The sequence below is a fragment of the Myiozetetes cayanensis genome, unplaced genomic scaffold, assembly GCF_022539395.1.
Source record: "Myiozetetes cayanensis isolate MyiCay16 unplaced genomic scaffold, myiCay2020 scf3, whole genome shotgun sequence".
NCBI classification, from domain to species: domain Eukaryota; kingdom Metazoa; phylum Chordata; class Aves; order Passeriformes; family Tyrannidae; genus Myiozetetes; species Myiozetetes cayanensis.
Genome location: NW_026087521.1, coordinates 56482189 through 56495864, shown reverse-complemented (window position 1 = coordinate 56495864; position 13676 = coordinate 56482189). Strand labels below are relative to the sequence as shown.

Here is a 13676-nt window from a genome sequence, read left to right as displayed (position 1 = left end):
GCTTACTCGCAGTATAAATATTTAGCGGATGCATTTAAAATAAACATACGTTGTTTCTTTTAGGATTCAGGTTGTGGTTTTGGTGTTGATTTGTTTGCTTTTTTTTTTAAAAAAAAAAAAGGAACCACATCAAAGAAGTGTTTACTAACTAAGATTGACAGTCTATTCTCCCCCTCCCTTCCCCCCCCCCTTTTTTTTTTTTTTTTTTTTATTTTAAATGATCCATCTCTCCGGTTGAGCTCGTGCTCAACCAGCCCGACCAACATCATTTTTGTCGGAGCATACAGGAGAGCAGTAGGAGAAGCTACGGGAGCCCCCATTGCCTGACAGGAGCTTTACAAAGGAAGGTCAGTCATCAGGTACCCATTACGCGGGCAAAGGAAGCTGAGACTCATGCAAAGCCTCTGGCAAAGGTGGAAACAAAACCTCGGGCTGTGATCCTGCATTAACTGCCGTCTGGATCTGTCTGCCTGAAGCTCCTTGCAGATGAGCAGTCTGGGACTGGAGCAGTGAAGACATACTCTCTCTGTGCCTGCAGTTACTCCTGGTCCCCAAAAACGCTGCCTCTCACTGCTGCTGGTGCCAGCTCAGACCTCTCTCACCGCAGTATTTGTTTCAGCAGGGCTCAACACCCGGCTACTCCCACTGATGTATCAAGGAGGAGGCAAGAGTTAACTTTGAATTGCGGATTTCAGTGAGAGCCAAGTGCTCCTGCCAGTATGGCCCCTCATCTCGTGGTGCTGCGGGTACCTATGCTGGCAGATAAAAGCAGGCCAGGGAGCAACCCATGCTGACCCAGCTGATGGAGCAGGATGGCCATGTCTGCACTGTGGAGGATGTGATTCCCAGGCTCTCGTGGGCCCTCTTGTTCACAAGGTATTTTCAGTATTTTGCATGATTTTTCTCCCTCCACTGAAAAATGCCTGAAACTATAGGAGAGCTGTCTCATGGCCTATTAGCATTCTGTTTTCTGCATGAAGCTGAAGATACGTGTTAAATGTGTCGAGGAGTGCCATGCAGGACTGGTGGAGGTGATATAGGGCTCCAAATAGGCTAGGATGGCACTGGAAGACTGTGTACAGCAGAGGGAGCAAAACCTGCTCCTGTCTCATCCCTACTTCATTTTGAGAGTGATCCTGAGACCAAATCTTGGTCCTGTGATGCCACGGTCAAATCTTGGAAAAAAATTGATGCTGTCTCCAGCTGGGCCACTGTGGAAGTCCAGGCTAGAGGTGGAGGACAAGTGTGTGGATGGAGATGGGCACAGTACTTGAACTTGCTTCTCGCCCCTCTTTTATTGAGCCATGGTAACCCTCAGGGTTCAGCTGTAGCCATGAGTCAAAAACCTAACATCTTCTTGAAACATGTTTCTGGTCATTGTAATTCTGTGCCACCCTCTTCTTTATGATGGAGAACATGATCCGCTTTCCAAGGCTACTAACACTTCTGAGCCCAGCCTGCCTCCTTGCCCTTGATCAGAGTGGCAGCCATGGAACCCTGTCTCAGAGCCACAGAGGAAAGGTGTTGGAGAAGAGCAGAGGACAAAACCAGAGGAGCAGGCTGCTACAGGAGCTGACTTCGCTTCTTGCAATTGCCTTGTGCTGCAGCATGGCTCCAGGTTAGTCACATCATCCTTGCTCTCCTCGGCTGCAGAATGGGGGCAGCGGTACCAGCCTCTGCTATGTGAGACTGCACTGGTAGTTTTTTTCCCTCTGTTTCTGAGCTATCCCATAGCCCTTGGGGTCTGCATTAGCTCCATGCCCATCAAAGCTGGCACGGCATAGGAACTTAAAACATAAACCAAACTCACTCCTCACCCCTTTTACCAGAAGAAAAGAGGAAGGGGTCGACAGAGGAGTCTGCAGAACTCACTGTGTGTGGCCTGGACATGAAAATGGTGTCCCTGGCCCTGTGGCTGGTGGGCGGAGTACAAAGGGGGATGCAGGAGCAGCCAAACCTGCGTGTGACATACTTAGGCAAATGCTAAAGCTGTTGGCTTCAAAGCACAGGTTATTCTGCCTCTTTTAGGGGAAAGGTGATGAACTTGATGGACTACCTGGCTGGTCCAGGATGACAATTCCTGAATGCCTCTTGGGTTCAATATCACCAAGGACATTACAGATTTTCATCTGCTGATAATGCACCCAAAGATAGGAAAACTAATAGGGATATTTTCACCAACAAGGACTGTTCTGATTTTATATGTTTTTAAATGTTGTTGCCAAACGAGGCCACAGCATATTTGGTAAACAAAAACCAGCCCCAACAGGTCCTGACCTCAACTCAGACTGGCTGTGAAAATCCGGTGCATAGAGGAAGCTGGCGGTTTGTGGGCATGCAGAGGGAGCAGGGATTTGCCCTGCTGGGCACAGCATTGCTTCCCAGCTCACACAGGGGCCTCTGCCTGAGAGTCTCCTTCAAAGAGGACTTAGGGCATATGGTTGGATCCAGGGCGCACAATCCCTTGCTGCACTTCCCCATTTCTGTGTACAGATGGGGATGCACTCTGGAAACAGCCCAGCTCTGAGCCTACAACCTTCCTTTTCCATTCTCTCCAAAACTGAGCATCCGTGCATGGATGTTACACCCTAGGTCCCTGAGCTAGAGACAAAACCATGGTGTGGATGTAGCTGTCAGGAGCCAGTCGTCGGCAGTGCAGCTGCAACAATCCTGGGACAAGGCTGTTCTGCTGGAGAGATCATGATCCTTGTACCAATGGACCCCGTCATCCTCTGCAGGCCTGAGACTGCAGGAGATGTCACTAAAATTTTGAATCCTGAGAGACTTTCCCACCTCAACAGACTACTTCTTCTCTTTGACTTCTTCACTCAGAAGAGGATGGCAAACCAGCACCGGAGAAGCACATATTAATGTCTCATCTTAAGATTTTTCATTTCTCCATTTGCATATTTGGGTCTCCTATAAACTCAGCTGCGGTTTGAGTGCAAGTACATAGCACACTCAGCTGTGTCATGGAGTATCATGTACCACCAAGGCAGCAGCATCCCCACCTATGTCCACAATGGCTATGGGGTGGTGGTAGCAGACACTAAGCCACGGAAAAGAGAGGTGGCCTTTTAACAGCACTGGGCTGGCACTCAAGGAGGCTCCATTTCTGCTCCACATACACAAATCTAGGTGGTCTTGGCATGTAACTCACTTCTCCAGAAAGGCACATGGTGTTTGAATGGTGTCTCAGGAACTTCTGGTAACAACCTCAGCCTATGCTTAACTGCAGTGGGAGTAGAAGGGGTTACTGCTTCTTGCTGGAAATGTGAGAGCTTGGGCTTCTCTTTCTTTCTCTTAGAAACTAATACAGATTTTGGAAGTCAAAATGTAAGAAGGAAGGCAGGTGACTTTTAAAACATAGTTGGTCATCATTCCCATTTTAGGGTGTGTGTGTGAAGGGACACAAGGTGCCCTTTGGTCTCTCAGAGCCAGAAACACCATGGTGGCATCACCTCCTCTTCTCTAGTACCTCCACCAAGCCCTGGCTGTGCCAAGAGCATGCCAGGGGCATTGCCAGAGGTGCCTGCTGCCAAGATGCAATGTCTTGCTCTTCACCCCAAAGAAAGCTGAGGGGGTTTGTGGCTCCCAGCTTTCTCAGTTCATTGTCTGTCCACTGCATTTGTTTCTTTGAAAAGATTGAGCCTAAGAATGTATTAATAAAAGGCTGTAAGGTACATTAAGAAAACAATAGCAACATAACAAACCAAAAAAAAAAACCAAAGAAAAAAACAGGGGAGAAAGGCTGTAATCACACAGGGTGAGGACATCCCCTTCAGTGACAACCTTTTATACCTGTTTGCCTTCATGGTGGAGCTGGAAGGCAGCGTGTTGTTAGCAAGGATCAGGCCCCAAATCTTTCGCATTAATCAAAGGAAAATATTTTCTTAAAACACCAGGGGAAGGTTTCCCAGTGAAATACACACAGATGTTTTCTTTTTAAATGTAAATCAGTGAGGGAATGGACAGTTTAATTAAAAGTAAAATTATTAGGTAAGTGCTCAGGGAATCTACTTTATTTGCTGGGTACACTCACATATTTTTACTGGTGAGTCAATTGCAATTTTTAATTTCTTTCCACTTAATAAGACCAGCTCAGAGACTAGCCACTATGATGTGGAATATTTGGGGGAGGATTTTTCCATGGATAGCAGGAGTGTCTGTCCTGTGTGCAAGTTGTGGATGCCTAGGCAGCTTGCTATGGTATGTCCATTCTGAGCCTCACATCGCTGCTAATCACAGTATCACAGAATGTTCTGAGTTGGAAGTGACTCTCAAGGATCTTCATTAGCAAACACTCATTATAGGCTGCTTCTGCAGAGATTTTCTCGCCTGGAGAAAATCCTTTCCCTTGTAACAGGGATTTTGAGTCCTATGAACTGAAACACTTGGAGTAATGGCTGTCTGGGATGCTAAGGGAAAGGGGCTATAGTTTTAACCGACTTTACACCCTGCTGCTACTCTGTTACTAGACTCTTCTCCCTTCAGTATCACCCGTCCCTTTACACACAAGCCTTTTTGCAGGCAGGTGTTTTGTGGAAGCCCCTACCCTCGAACCCCTGCATCCCTTTTCAGCATAGCAAATGATACAGACAGACTCCTGAGCACATCAGAAAACAGCAAAAATATGCTGCATACTTGAGTGGGGTTGAGGACTGATGGCTCAGCCGTAGCTGAAGTTCAAAATAAGACCACAAAAGCCTCCAATAAAATTATCCCATGCACCATCGTGTGGGACTCTATAAGAACTCAGATATTTTTACTGAGTCTGAACACCAGTGGCTTCCTCAGTGCAGTTCTTGTGATGTAAATGCCTCTTTCAGGTGGTAACAAATGGATTTATGGTGTAGACGTACAGAGGGATAAGGCTTAATTCCCACTATGAAACCAGATGATGCTGATAAAGCCTCAGTGGCTTCAGCAGATGTACCCTGAAACAGACAGGAGTGTGGCAATGGACAGATGTTGTGAAATGCTTCAGGTACCACGGATGGCAGAAAGGTGCGATGAAAGCACACAGCCTGATTAGTGCCCGGGGGAAGGCAGAGATCTGGGTCACCTCATCCAGGCCTACCACCACATATGATCATATTTCTGAACTTTCTTCCCCATCAGGAGTATCACTGAAATAAATGCCCTAAAAATGATGTGGCCTCTCTGTTTGAGGGGTTAAAAACAATTTCCCATCATTGAGCTTTTGCAGTTGGCTCAGGTATTGTTGCAGGGTCTTGGATCCTTTTCTTATTATTATTAATAAAAGAAACTTTGAAATATATTTTAAATAGTGCTTATCAGATAATGAAATTCTAGCTGTGGTTGTCTTTCAAACAACCAGGGCCATGATTTAATTGGAAGTAATTATAGTCTTTTCTGAAGTATAATTTTTAGGGTATTTTTTCCCCTGACATTTTCAGTGTGGAAATTAAAAATAAAACGATGTCAGAATCACAAGATTTCAATCTGTCTTCAAACAATAATGTGAGCTAGTGTCAGAGGTTTGTCCTTGGCTGGAAGGAGGAAAAACTCCCTGAAAAAAATCCTTATGGTGAAAATCGCCAATAGCACCCATCTGTACACTTTCTGTGCTCAGAAATTCCTGGGAGACTCCTGCTTCCCAGAGCTCAGTAGAAAGCCTCCTAGCTCTGGTGCAGTGGGAAAGGGCACAACAGTACCTAGCTCCTGAAAGCACCACATTTGTGATGCAGGCTTTGTTAATTATTCCACTGGTAAAGGCTGTATTAAGAGACACAATTAGAGCAAGGAAAAAACTTTTCCCATTCTACACAACAAAGATTAAATGTAGTCCTCATATCCCCCTGAAAACAATCCAGGGTGTAACAAAGGTATTTCCATGATTCTTTTCCCCCCAACATTTTTTCCAGTTTTTAAAGAGGAAATTTTTCAAATTATCTCTAAATTTTGCCCTGTTTTCACTTTGCAATTCCTCAGCTTCCTTCGGTGAAACCACCAGTGCATCCTCTAAACTCCAACTCACACACTCTACCTTCCTTAAAATGCTATTGCCAAGGGAGGGACAGTCTCCACCAACATCAACTCAACTTTTTTGGTTGCCAGTGGCATCAGCAGGGCCCTATGGTCAGGCCCTCAATTCCTATGAGCCTTTGTGGTTCTACTGGTACTGGATGCTATGATGCCCCGGACGCACATGCTTCTCTAAATACAGCTACTCAGAAGGAAAGTTTGGCCCAGACTTTTAAGTCACATTCTTCAGACTCCAAATAATTTCTGTATGGATGCAGATGTGCACATGAGGAATTATCTTGAAGTCTGAACTCTCTGCTTCTGGATCTGAAATTTTATATGTAATGACCATGTTCCTGAACACCAGTCAAAGAAACTACTTCAGATTAAAAGGGCAGCACGCATTAAAAGACAAAGCTACATATGAGGCAGATTGTGATTACAGCACTGTATAAAGTACTGTAGAGGAATGTATGAGGGATGCAGAACTGAGGTTCTGCAGAATGTGTTGACTTTTTGAAGAGGCATCAACTATCATTATAGACTCTATGGAGTTATTAACCAGATGATTTACAAGCCAAATTCCTACTGGGCAATACCTGCCTGGTCCACTTACGTATCCTGCCTCACCACTCAGCTTTATTTATTCCATTCTCCACTCTCCTCCTTAAAAAAATCCCATTGCACGGCATTACCAGCAAAGAACAACTATGTTTCATCTCAGATATGGCTTCAGCAGCAAGGTAAGAGATTTCCGTCTATTCTTCAGCCTCTGAAACAGCCTTTTCAAATAAAGGTGTTTTATTAAATGGGAAAAAAAATTATACAGACTGAGGTAAAATTTTGGTCAGGCCTTGTAAAACAAACTCAGTGACTTTAAAGTAGTAAAACTTTCTGTGGCACTTAGCCTAAGCTGATCTTCTATACTATACTTCAGGGATAAGTCCAGATGTGCTGACAGAAACCTCGTGGCTTCCAACCCATGCGCTGTGTAGAGCCTTGAGGGATTTTCTGAAAAGCAACTACTTTTCCTAAGTTAAACATTTTTATCTCCCCTCCCAAAATGTCCAGCAGACCAGCAGTGTTTCAAAGACAAGCATACGTGTTTACTTCCATGACTTTCATGCTGTCAACAGAAAATATTTGAAATTGCAGGCAAAGTTTCCAAGAAAGCAGAGATGAAGATTTTCTTTGCTTAGATTAAATTTCCCAGTACCTTCCAGCAAGACTCCTGCCTTTGCACCACTCCCTCACTCAGCTGGAAGCCTGGAGATCTGAGCCCATTACTTGACCACAGATCTGTCTGGGGACTTGGTGTGTTTAGGCATTGTGAGCCAAGGAGTATATTTGGTACACTCAGTGCCTGCCACAGCACAGCACTGAGCTTGGCGGGATGGGAAACACCTCCAGTATTTGCACTTATTTGACTACTTAATGGACATTATCTCCTTCTCCAGCCCAGATCTCTACAAGAGCCAAACCTGACCATGATGTCCATCACTGTTAATGCTGTACCAATAGTAATAGCTAAGCTGTTGGTGATGGGTTCACACAAGAACATTGTTCCTTGTTGGTTAGCCGCAGCCTGTGACTGTGGCTTTAACAATTGTGATGAGCAGGTCTTGTCTTGGGACCCTGCTACCCACCCACTTCCATGCTGAGAAAGTCGAATAAATATTTACTACTTCTCAAAATAACACCCAGCCACACTCACCCTTACCACTGCAGAGTAGTTCATCTAATTGAAATAAGAACATAAGTAAACTGTTTGTCAAGGCAGTTTATTAGGAAAAGATTGCTGTGTCAGGAGCTCCCTTACTGCGAGAGATGCTGTGTTGTCTCTCTTAATATTTAATGTCATTTTAATAATATTCCCCAGTTAGGGGGGCAGGCTGGTGCTATAGACTAAAGACCAAGCCTGCCAAAGTGGAGAGGAATAAAAGCTTGAGGTCAGCTTCACTCCATTGACTTACCCACCTGGAGGCTGGGCAAAGAACAGTGTTGCTCTTCTTCCAAGGGACTCAGCCATGCCCAGGTCCTTCTCTCCAACTTTATTTCAGATTTGTGGATATTGCCTTTCCTTACTCAGAATGACACTTTAAAAAGGTTAGGGCCACATCCTGAGGTGGTGGAGATGAGAAACCCACATTTTTCCTTTGACAAACCTATTTCTCATTGCAACGCTGCTCCATTTGGACTCGTTAATCAAACAGTACCTTAAACTACTGAATTTCTCCCAGGCTTGTGATTGCATCTGCAGCGACAGCACTCCTGCCTTCTTTGGCAGGTCTTGTTTTGGAAACCTCTGTGTTAAACTCAGAGGTGTTTTATCTCAAGGCATGGGGAACTGCAGCTTAAGCATCAAAGGTCCCCACTAGTAAAACATACAACAATGCTGCCTCTGCGTTGCGCTCCAGCCCTCACAGACCTGCCTTGGCTGCAAAGCTGCTGCACAAGAGGGTGCCCCAGTCCCTACCTCATTCCTCCAGACTTCTGGCAGTTATGCCCAGCTCAGGCTCTTCCTTATTGTGAAAGACTCCCTGCTGAAGGACCATGGAGTCAGAGCCTTTTGAAGCTGCTGCATAATAAGCTGTATTCTTTTTCTAAACATCACTAGACAGTTCAATAATAATTACATGAACTTTGTAATCAGCCAAACCAGCGTAGGCATCTACTGACCTACACATACCATTTGTGAGTAATTTTACATAAAGGGCAGGTACTTTTGTACTTAGTGCACAGGACTTGTGCACAAACAGCTATAGAAGGAGGGCCCAATTATAAATAAACCATCCTTAGTTGTCACTTTGCTGTCTCTGACTTCCCACGCATTCAAATGGTGAGACTGATTCATTTAATCTTACTCTAAAGCAGCAAGCCACAGAGGCAGTTTCCCGACAGTTGCTTAAAAAAGTGTAGCTGAGCTCTCTTAAATTGTCTTCCCTTGTATTATATTTAGACATTGTGATTAGACTATCTGTCACGATATGCTTTAATTTTAAGGTAGAATTTCGAGCTGCTTTCTGAAAGCAAACAGAGATGCTCCTAGGAACCAAAGGGGCATGAGCGCCAGGTTTCAGCATTTAGGAGCAGAGATCTTCAGTGCTGCTTGCACTGCCGGCTCCCCCGGCACAGCCAGCCTTATGAAACCTGAGTTTTCAAATAAGTGCAACACTATTTACCATAATGAGACTTCTGGGAAGGGTGGAGACAGTGAAAGACTTAGCGGTTGTTTCCAAGCATTTTAGCAATATCAGCTGAGCAATTTTTATGATCTTCCCTTCTGCCCTCCTTCCCTCTTCTCCCCCTCCAAAACCTGGCTATTCTTGTCAAAGGCTTGGATGCAAAATCTGGACAGTCCTGTCATATGAACATGGCTTTTACACATTTGTGTCACTGCAAAGCAGATTATAATGACTACACTTCATTCATTTTATTCTGATGAAGTCAGTGGAGGTTTCAGCATAGATACAAACTCAATGTGCAGCTCTGCCCTTGACAATTGCATGCCGAAGAGAAAAACTGAAAGCTCTTGTTTTGCTAAATATGCTATTTAATATTTTGTAATGATCTGGTAAAAGCAGTCAGTGAATGTGAAGCCTTACACATTTCTATATTATTATGGAGGAGGTTACTAGAGTTACACTGAAGGAGGTTTCCTTGTTCTGTGACTTGCTTTACCAGAGCACTTACCAGACACTGAACTGCGAGTTCACCTGCTGACCACCATCTGTGATGAGAAGACCCCCAGATTCTATCACACTCTCAGCCACTGCTCTGGCTGTGGGAGCCTAGCAAATATGACCAAAATCTGGCAGACAGGACAAGGTGGAAGACCCTCTGGGCCCTAAGGTACATGGGGAGACAGGGAGGGTTCTGTGAAGAGGGCGAATGGTAGGGAGCAGATGCCATACCTCTGTTGCCTTTGGTTAACCTGGAATAAATGCTGCTGTGGAATTTAAGACTCTGAATTAAAAGGTGAGTTTCTCCCATGTGCCATGTATAGGATGCCTGTCTCCTCTAGCTGGTCTACAGAGAACTGTAAATCTTTTATTGCTTCCACATACCCTCATAGAAACTTGTGTTTTTAATTTAGTGTGTAGAAAACTTGAAGTTCTACATCCAGATCTTAATGTTGGTCCAAAGATGAATGGATTACCATTCTTTTAGGATCTTCTATATTCCTCTTCTTTCAGATAAAAATGTTATGATAGAAGTTTTCCACCATCCCTGTGTCTCTAGAGAGAATCTTGGAGACTTGAAGGTGACTTTTCTGTGAAATGGTCTCAATATCATTCCAAAAATACTTCATAATGTGGAATCTGCTCCTCAACCTCCAGCAGAGATCAAAGAGATCCCAGAAAAAAATTGAGCAACATCCATTCCTACGAGCTGAGCCTTTGGCTATAATGAATCAAACAACTACCCTTTTATCAGCCAGATATAAGTTGACCTGGGGCATTTTGGAGCCAAAGGCTAGTGTAAGGCTGCTGGTTTAGGCTTTTTTTCCATCAAAATATTGAGTCCAAAGGAAGATCTTTGTTTTCAAATAGTGTTTTTTACATCTTGTTGTTATTTTCACTTTCAAGCTTGCTTGGCCAGTTGGATATGAAAAGCTTGTTTTTGCTTCCTAGTGGCAAGATCATCTGTTAATGGTATGTATGGGGTGCTAATTACTATCTGTCATTGGTATTTATGAGGTTCCAATTGCTACAGGAACTAAGTGTCACGTACAATACTGAGATAAGCATAAATGTTATTGAGCGTGGATTCTGCTCTTCCCACCCTAGTGCTTGGCCCCTTTGACTTGAATACTTTGTCCTCTCCATCACACTCCTTTTCATACTTGCGAGGCATCTGAAAAACAGTGAGTTATGTGCTTTGCTGTGAAGCAGCCCTGGCTTGTGAGTGAGTGAGCTTGAGAGTGGCCCATGGCTCCATCTCGGAGCTTCTGTCCCTCATGCTGGCAGGTGACCCAAGGCCCCGGCACTGTGACCAGCAGCACTGGGAGCAGAGCCCACAGAGCCTGGGTCTGCTTTGCCTGGAAGCTGCACACCAGCTGCTGCTGAATCGCTTTCCATAGGATGTCTTCTAAAATCCAGCAAAGTGTGGCCACTGGGAGAGCTGAAATCAATTGAGGTGCTGCTTCCCAGCCTGTGCACAGTCACAGAAGGTGTACCAGTCAGAGAGTGTGGAAAGCTTTGAACTGTTTGGACCAGGACCTGCTGAGAAGCCGAGAGCCTGTGGAGCCTTGCTAGTGTTAATGTGAAGAATTTCTTCTGGCTACTGGTGCTAAAGAGGAAGTTTGCTTCTCAGACAAACTAGATCCTTTGACCAACTTGACCACTGCTGTGGCCAGAGATACAGTCTCAGCCTGATTCTGAGAAAAGCAAATGCCTGGAACTCCATTTCTACCACTACAGAGAAATTATTATGATCCCACAAGAAAGTTGATTTGAGATGAAAAAAATGCAGGTCACAATAGCAGCTAATTCTTAAGTGGGACAGGCGTAAACTTCTTTAATGTGGATATTGAAGGGGACATATTTTGTTTCTATTATTACTTGACTATGGGAGACTAAAGGGAAATTTTTTCACAACCAAAGAAGTATTTGAAAGAAGTTTTTAAAACATGTGAAATTTAAAACAAAAAATTAGGAGGAAAACTGAAATGAAGCATCTGCGTAAAACTTTTTCTTCCTCTTTTTGATCAGTTCTGATGGTTCTAATTGACGTCCGAGGAGAAAGCTGCAAGTGATTTAGAGATGAAGAAGAAAGGAATGGCACTGCTGTTTTAGAGACAAAGAAGAAAGCTAAGTCCTGCCTATGGGACAGCAATCCTGGGACAAACTGAAAATGCTTGAATAAAGAAGGTGCCATGAACCAACATTTATCTCCTGCTTACCCTTACAGCTATTTCCTTACCCTCAAATTTTCAGGAATGAAAAGGTGTAAGGATCACTAATTACACTAGGACTTTTCCTTTATGTATCACTGCTCACTCAAGACTTTCAGACTATTACACAAATAACAGTGACGTGCTTGGCAGGAGCCCTTTGAAGCACAGACTGCCGTTCCTGCCAGCTTGGTTTCCCCAGCAGAAGAGCAGTGGTCGAGGGAGATGAAGGGATGGAACCTGCAATGCTGGGATGCCCTCACCTTCCTCACCCTCCCAAGTTGCTCATGTCCCCCTTGCTTTGCCCCCATGCAGGTTTCTGGCCTCACAGCCCACCTGAGGCCAGGCTCTGTCAGGGTGACAGCTCATTGCCAGACGCTGTGGTACACCAGGCAAACAGGGAGTGGGCATCCAGCAGCCAGTGACCAGCAAGCCAAGGAGCCCTTGATTGCTGAGGGCTGCTCCATGACGCCAGTAGGTTTGCAGAGAACAAGCAGGGCTGGAGTCAGGTTACACTGAGTCCCAAGGATCAGGCAGCAGCTTCCCAGGGAAAATACATGCCTACGTAAATAAAGAGGGAAATAATTATAAGGGTGTAATTAACTGAGCAGAAGCAAAAATGGAAAGCAGAAGCAGAGCTGAAAGACAAAAAGAAAAGAAAAGCGCTTGAGCTTTTTTGTAGATGCAGAGGCTTGCATTTTGCATTTAAAGAAATAGAGGGAGAAATTTAAATATGTATTTAGGAAAAAAAAATTCCAGTGGGAAATCTGAAAAGAACCAGAAGCTTTTGTGAGGCAGCCCCTGAAGAGACAAAGCTATGAATGCACAAATCCAAATATCAACCTTTGCTTCTTCAACAGTAAAAAAAAACCAAGTAATTCGTTCAGTACAGAGAGAAAGTAAACTTCTGGGAAAGCACCTGAGGACAGTGCTGGGAATTGCTTACCCTGTCATTTTTGCTCCTGTCACTGGGCAGTATAAGTGAGGTAGTTATTAGAAGTGTTATTTATTCCAAGAAACATTGCATTCCTTTTTTCTGCCCACTACCTTGCTTATAGTCAGGTGTGTTTACTGAAACATGCTCAAAGCCCTGAGTTGCACTACCATCAGTCTCCCAGCATCATCCACTCAGCTGGTCAGTGGAAGGATGAAAGACTCCTATCCAGTGAGAGACCCTTCTTTCCCATAGAATCATGGAAGGGTTTGCATTGAAAGGGACCTTTAAAAGTTATCTAATTCAACCACCCTGCCACAGACAGGGATATCTTCATCTGGATCAGATCACTCAGAGCTTTATCCAACCTGACCTTGAATGTTTTCATGGATGGGGCCTTCATCACCTCCCTGGGCAACCTGTGCCAGTGTTTCACCACCTTCATTGTAAAAAGTTTCCAGTGTATATCAAAGCCTGAATCTACACTCCTTTAGTTTAAAACCATTGCCCCTTGTCCTGTTGCTGCTGTCCCTACTAAAAGTCTGTCCCCATCATTCTTGTAAGCTCCCATCAGGTACTTGAAGGCCACTATAAGGTCTCCCAGGGACCTTCTCTTCTCCAGTTAAACAACCCCAATTCTCTCAGCTTTTCCTCACAAGTGAGGTGCTCTAGCCCTCTAATTGTCTTCCCGGCCCTTCTCTGAACCTGCTCCAACAGGCTGATATCCTTCCTGTGTTGGGGAACCCAGGGCTGGATGTAGTCTTCCAGGTGGGGTCTCACCAGAGCAGAGAAGATGGGCAGAATCACCTCCTTTGACCTGCTAGCCACACTGCTTTTGATGCAGCCCAGCATACAGTT

At 44.6% G+C, this 13676-nt stretch overlaps 1 protein-coding gene across 13 annotated transcripts in view; it reads left to right on the top strand.

The window, feature by feature from the left end:
* The first annotated feature begins 263 nt into the window (after positions 1-263).
* TBXAS1 (thromboxane A synthase 1) overlaps positions 264-13676 on the top strand; it is a 266105-nt gene continuing 252692 nt past the window's right edge. The window contains exons 1-3 of one of the 13 annotated variants that reach the window (XM_050324629.1): positions 264-9840; positions 10578-10643; positions 11703-11861. The gene's annotated coding sequence lies outside the window, so the exon portion shown is untranslated. Of the gene's footprint in view, positions 11862-13676 lie in introns of all 13 variants that reach the window. The other 12 variants (XM_050324632.1, XM_050324626.1, XM_050324623.1 and 9 more) reach the window with 12 other exon arrangements.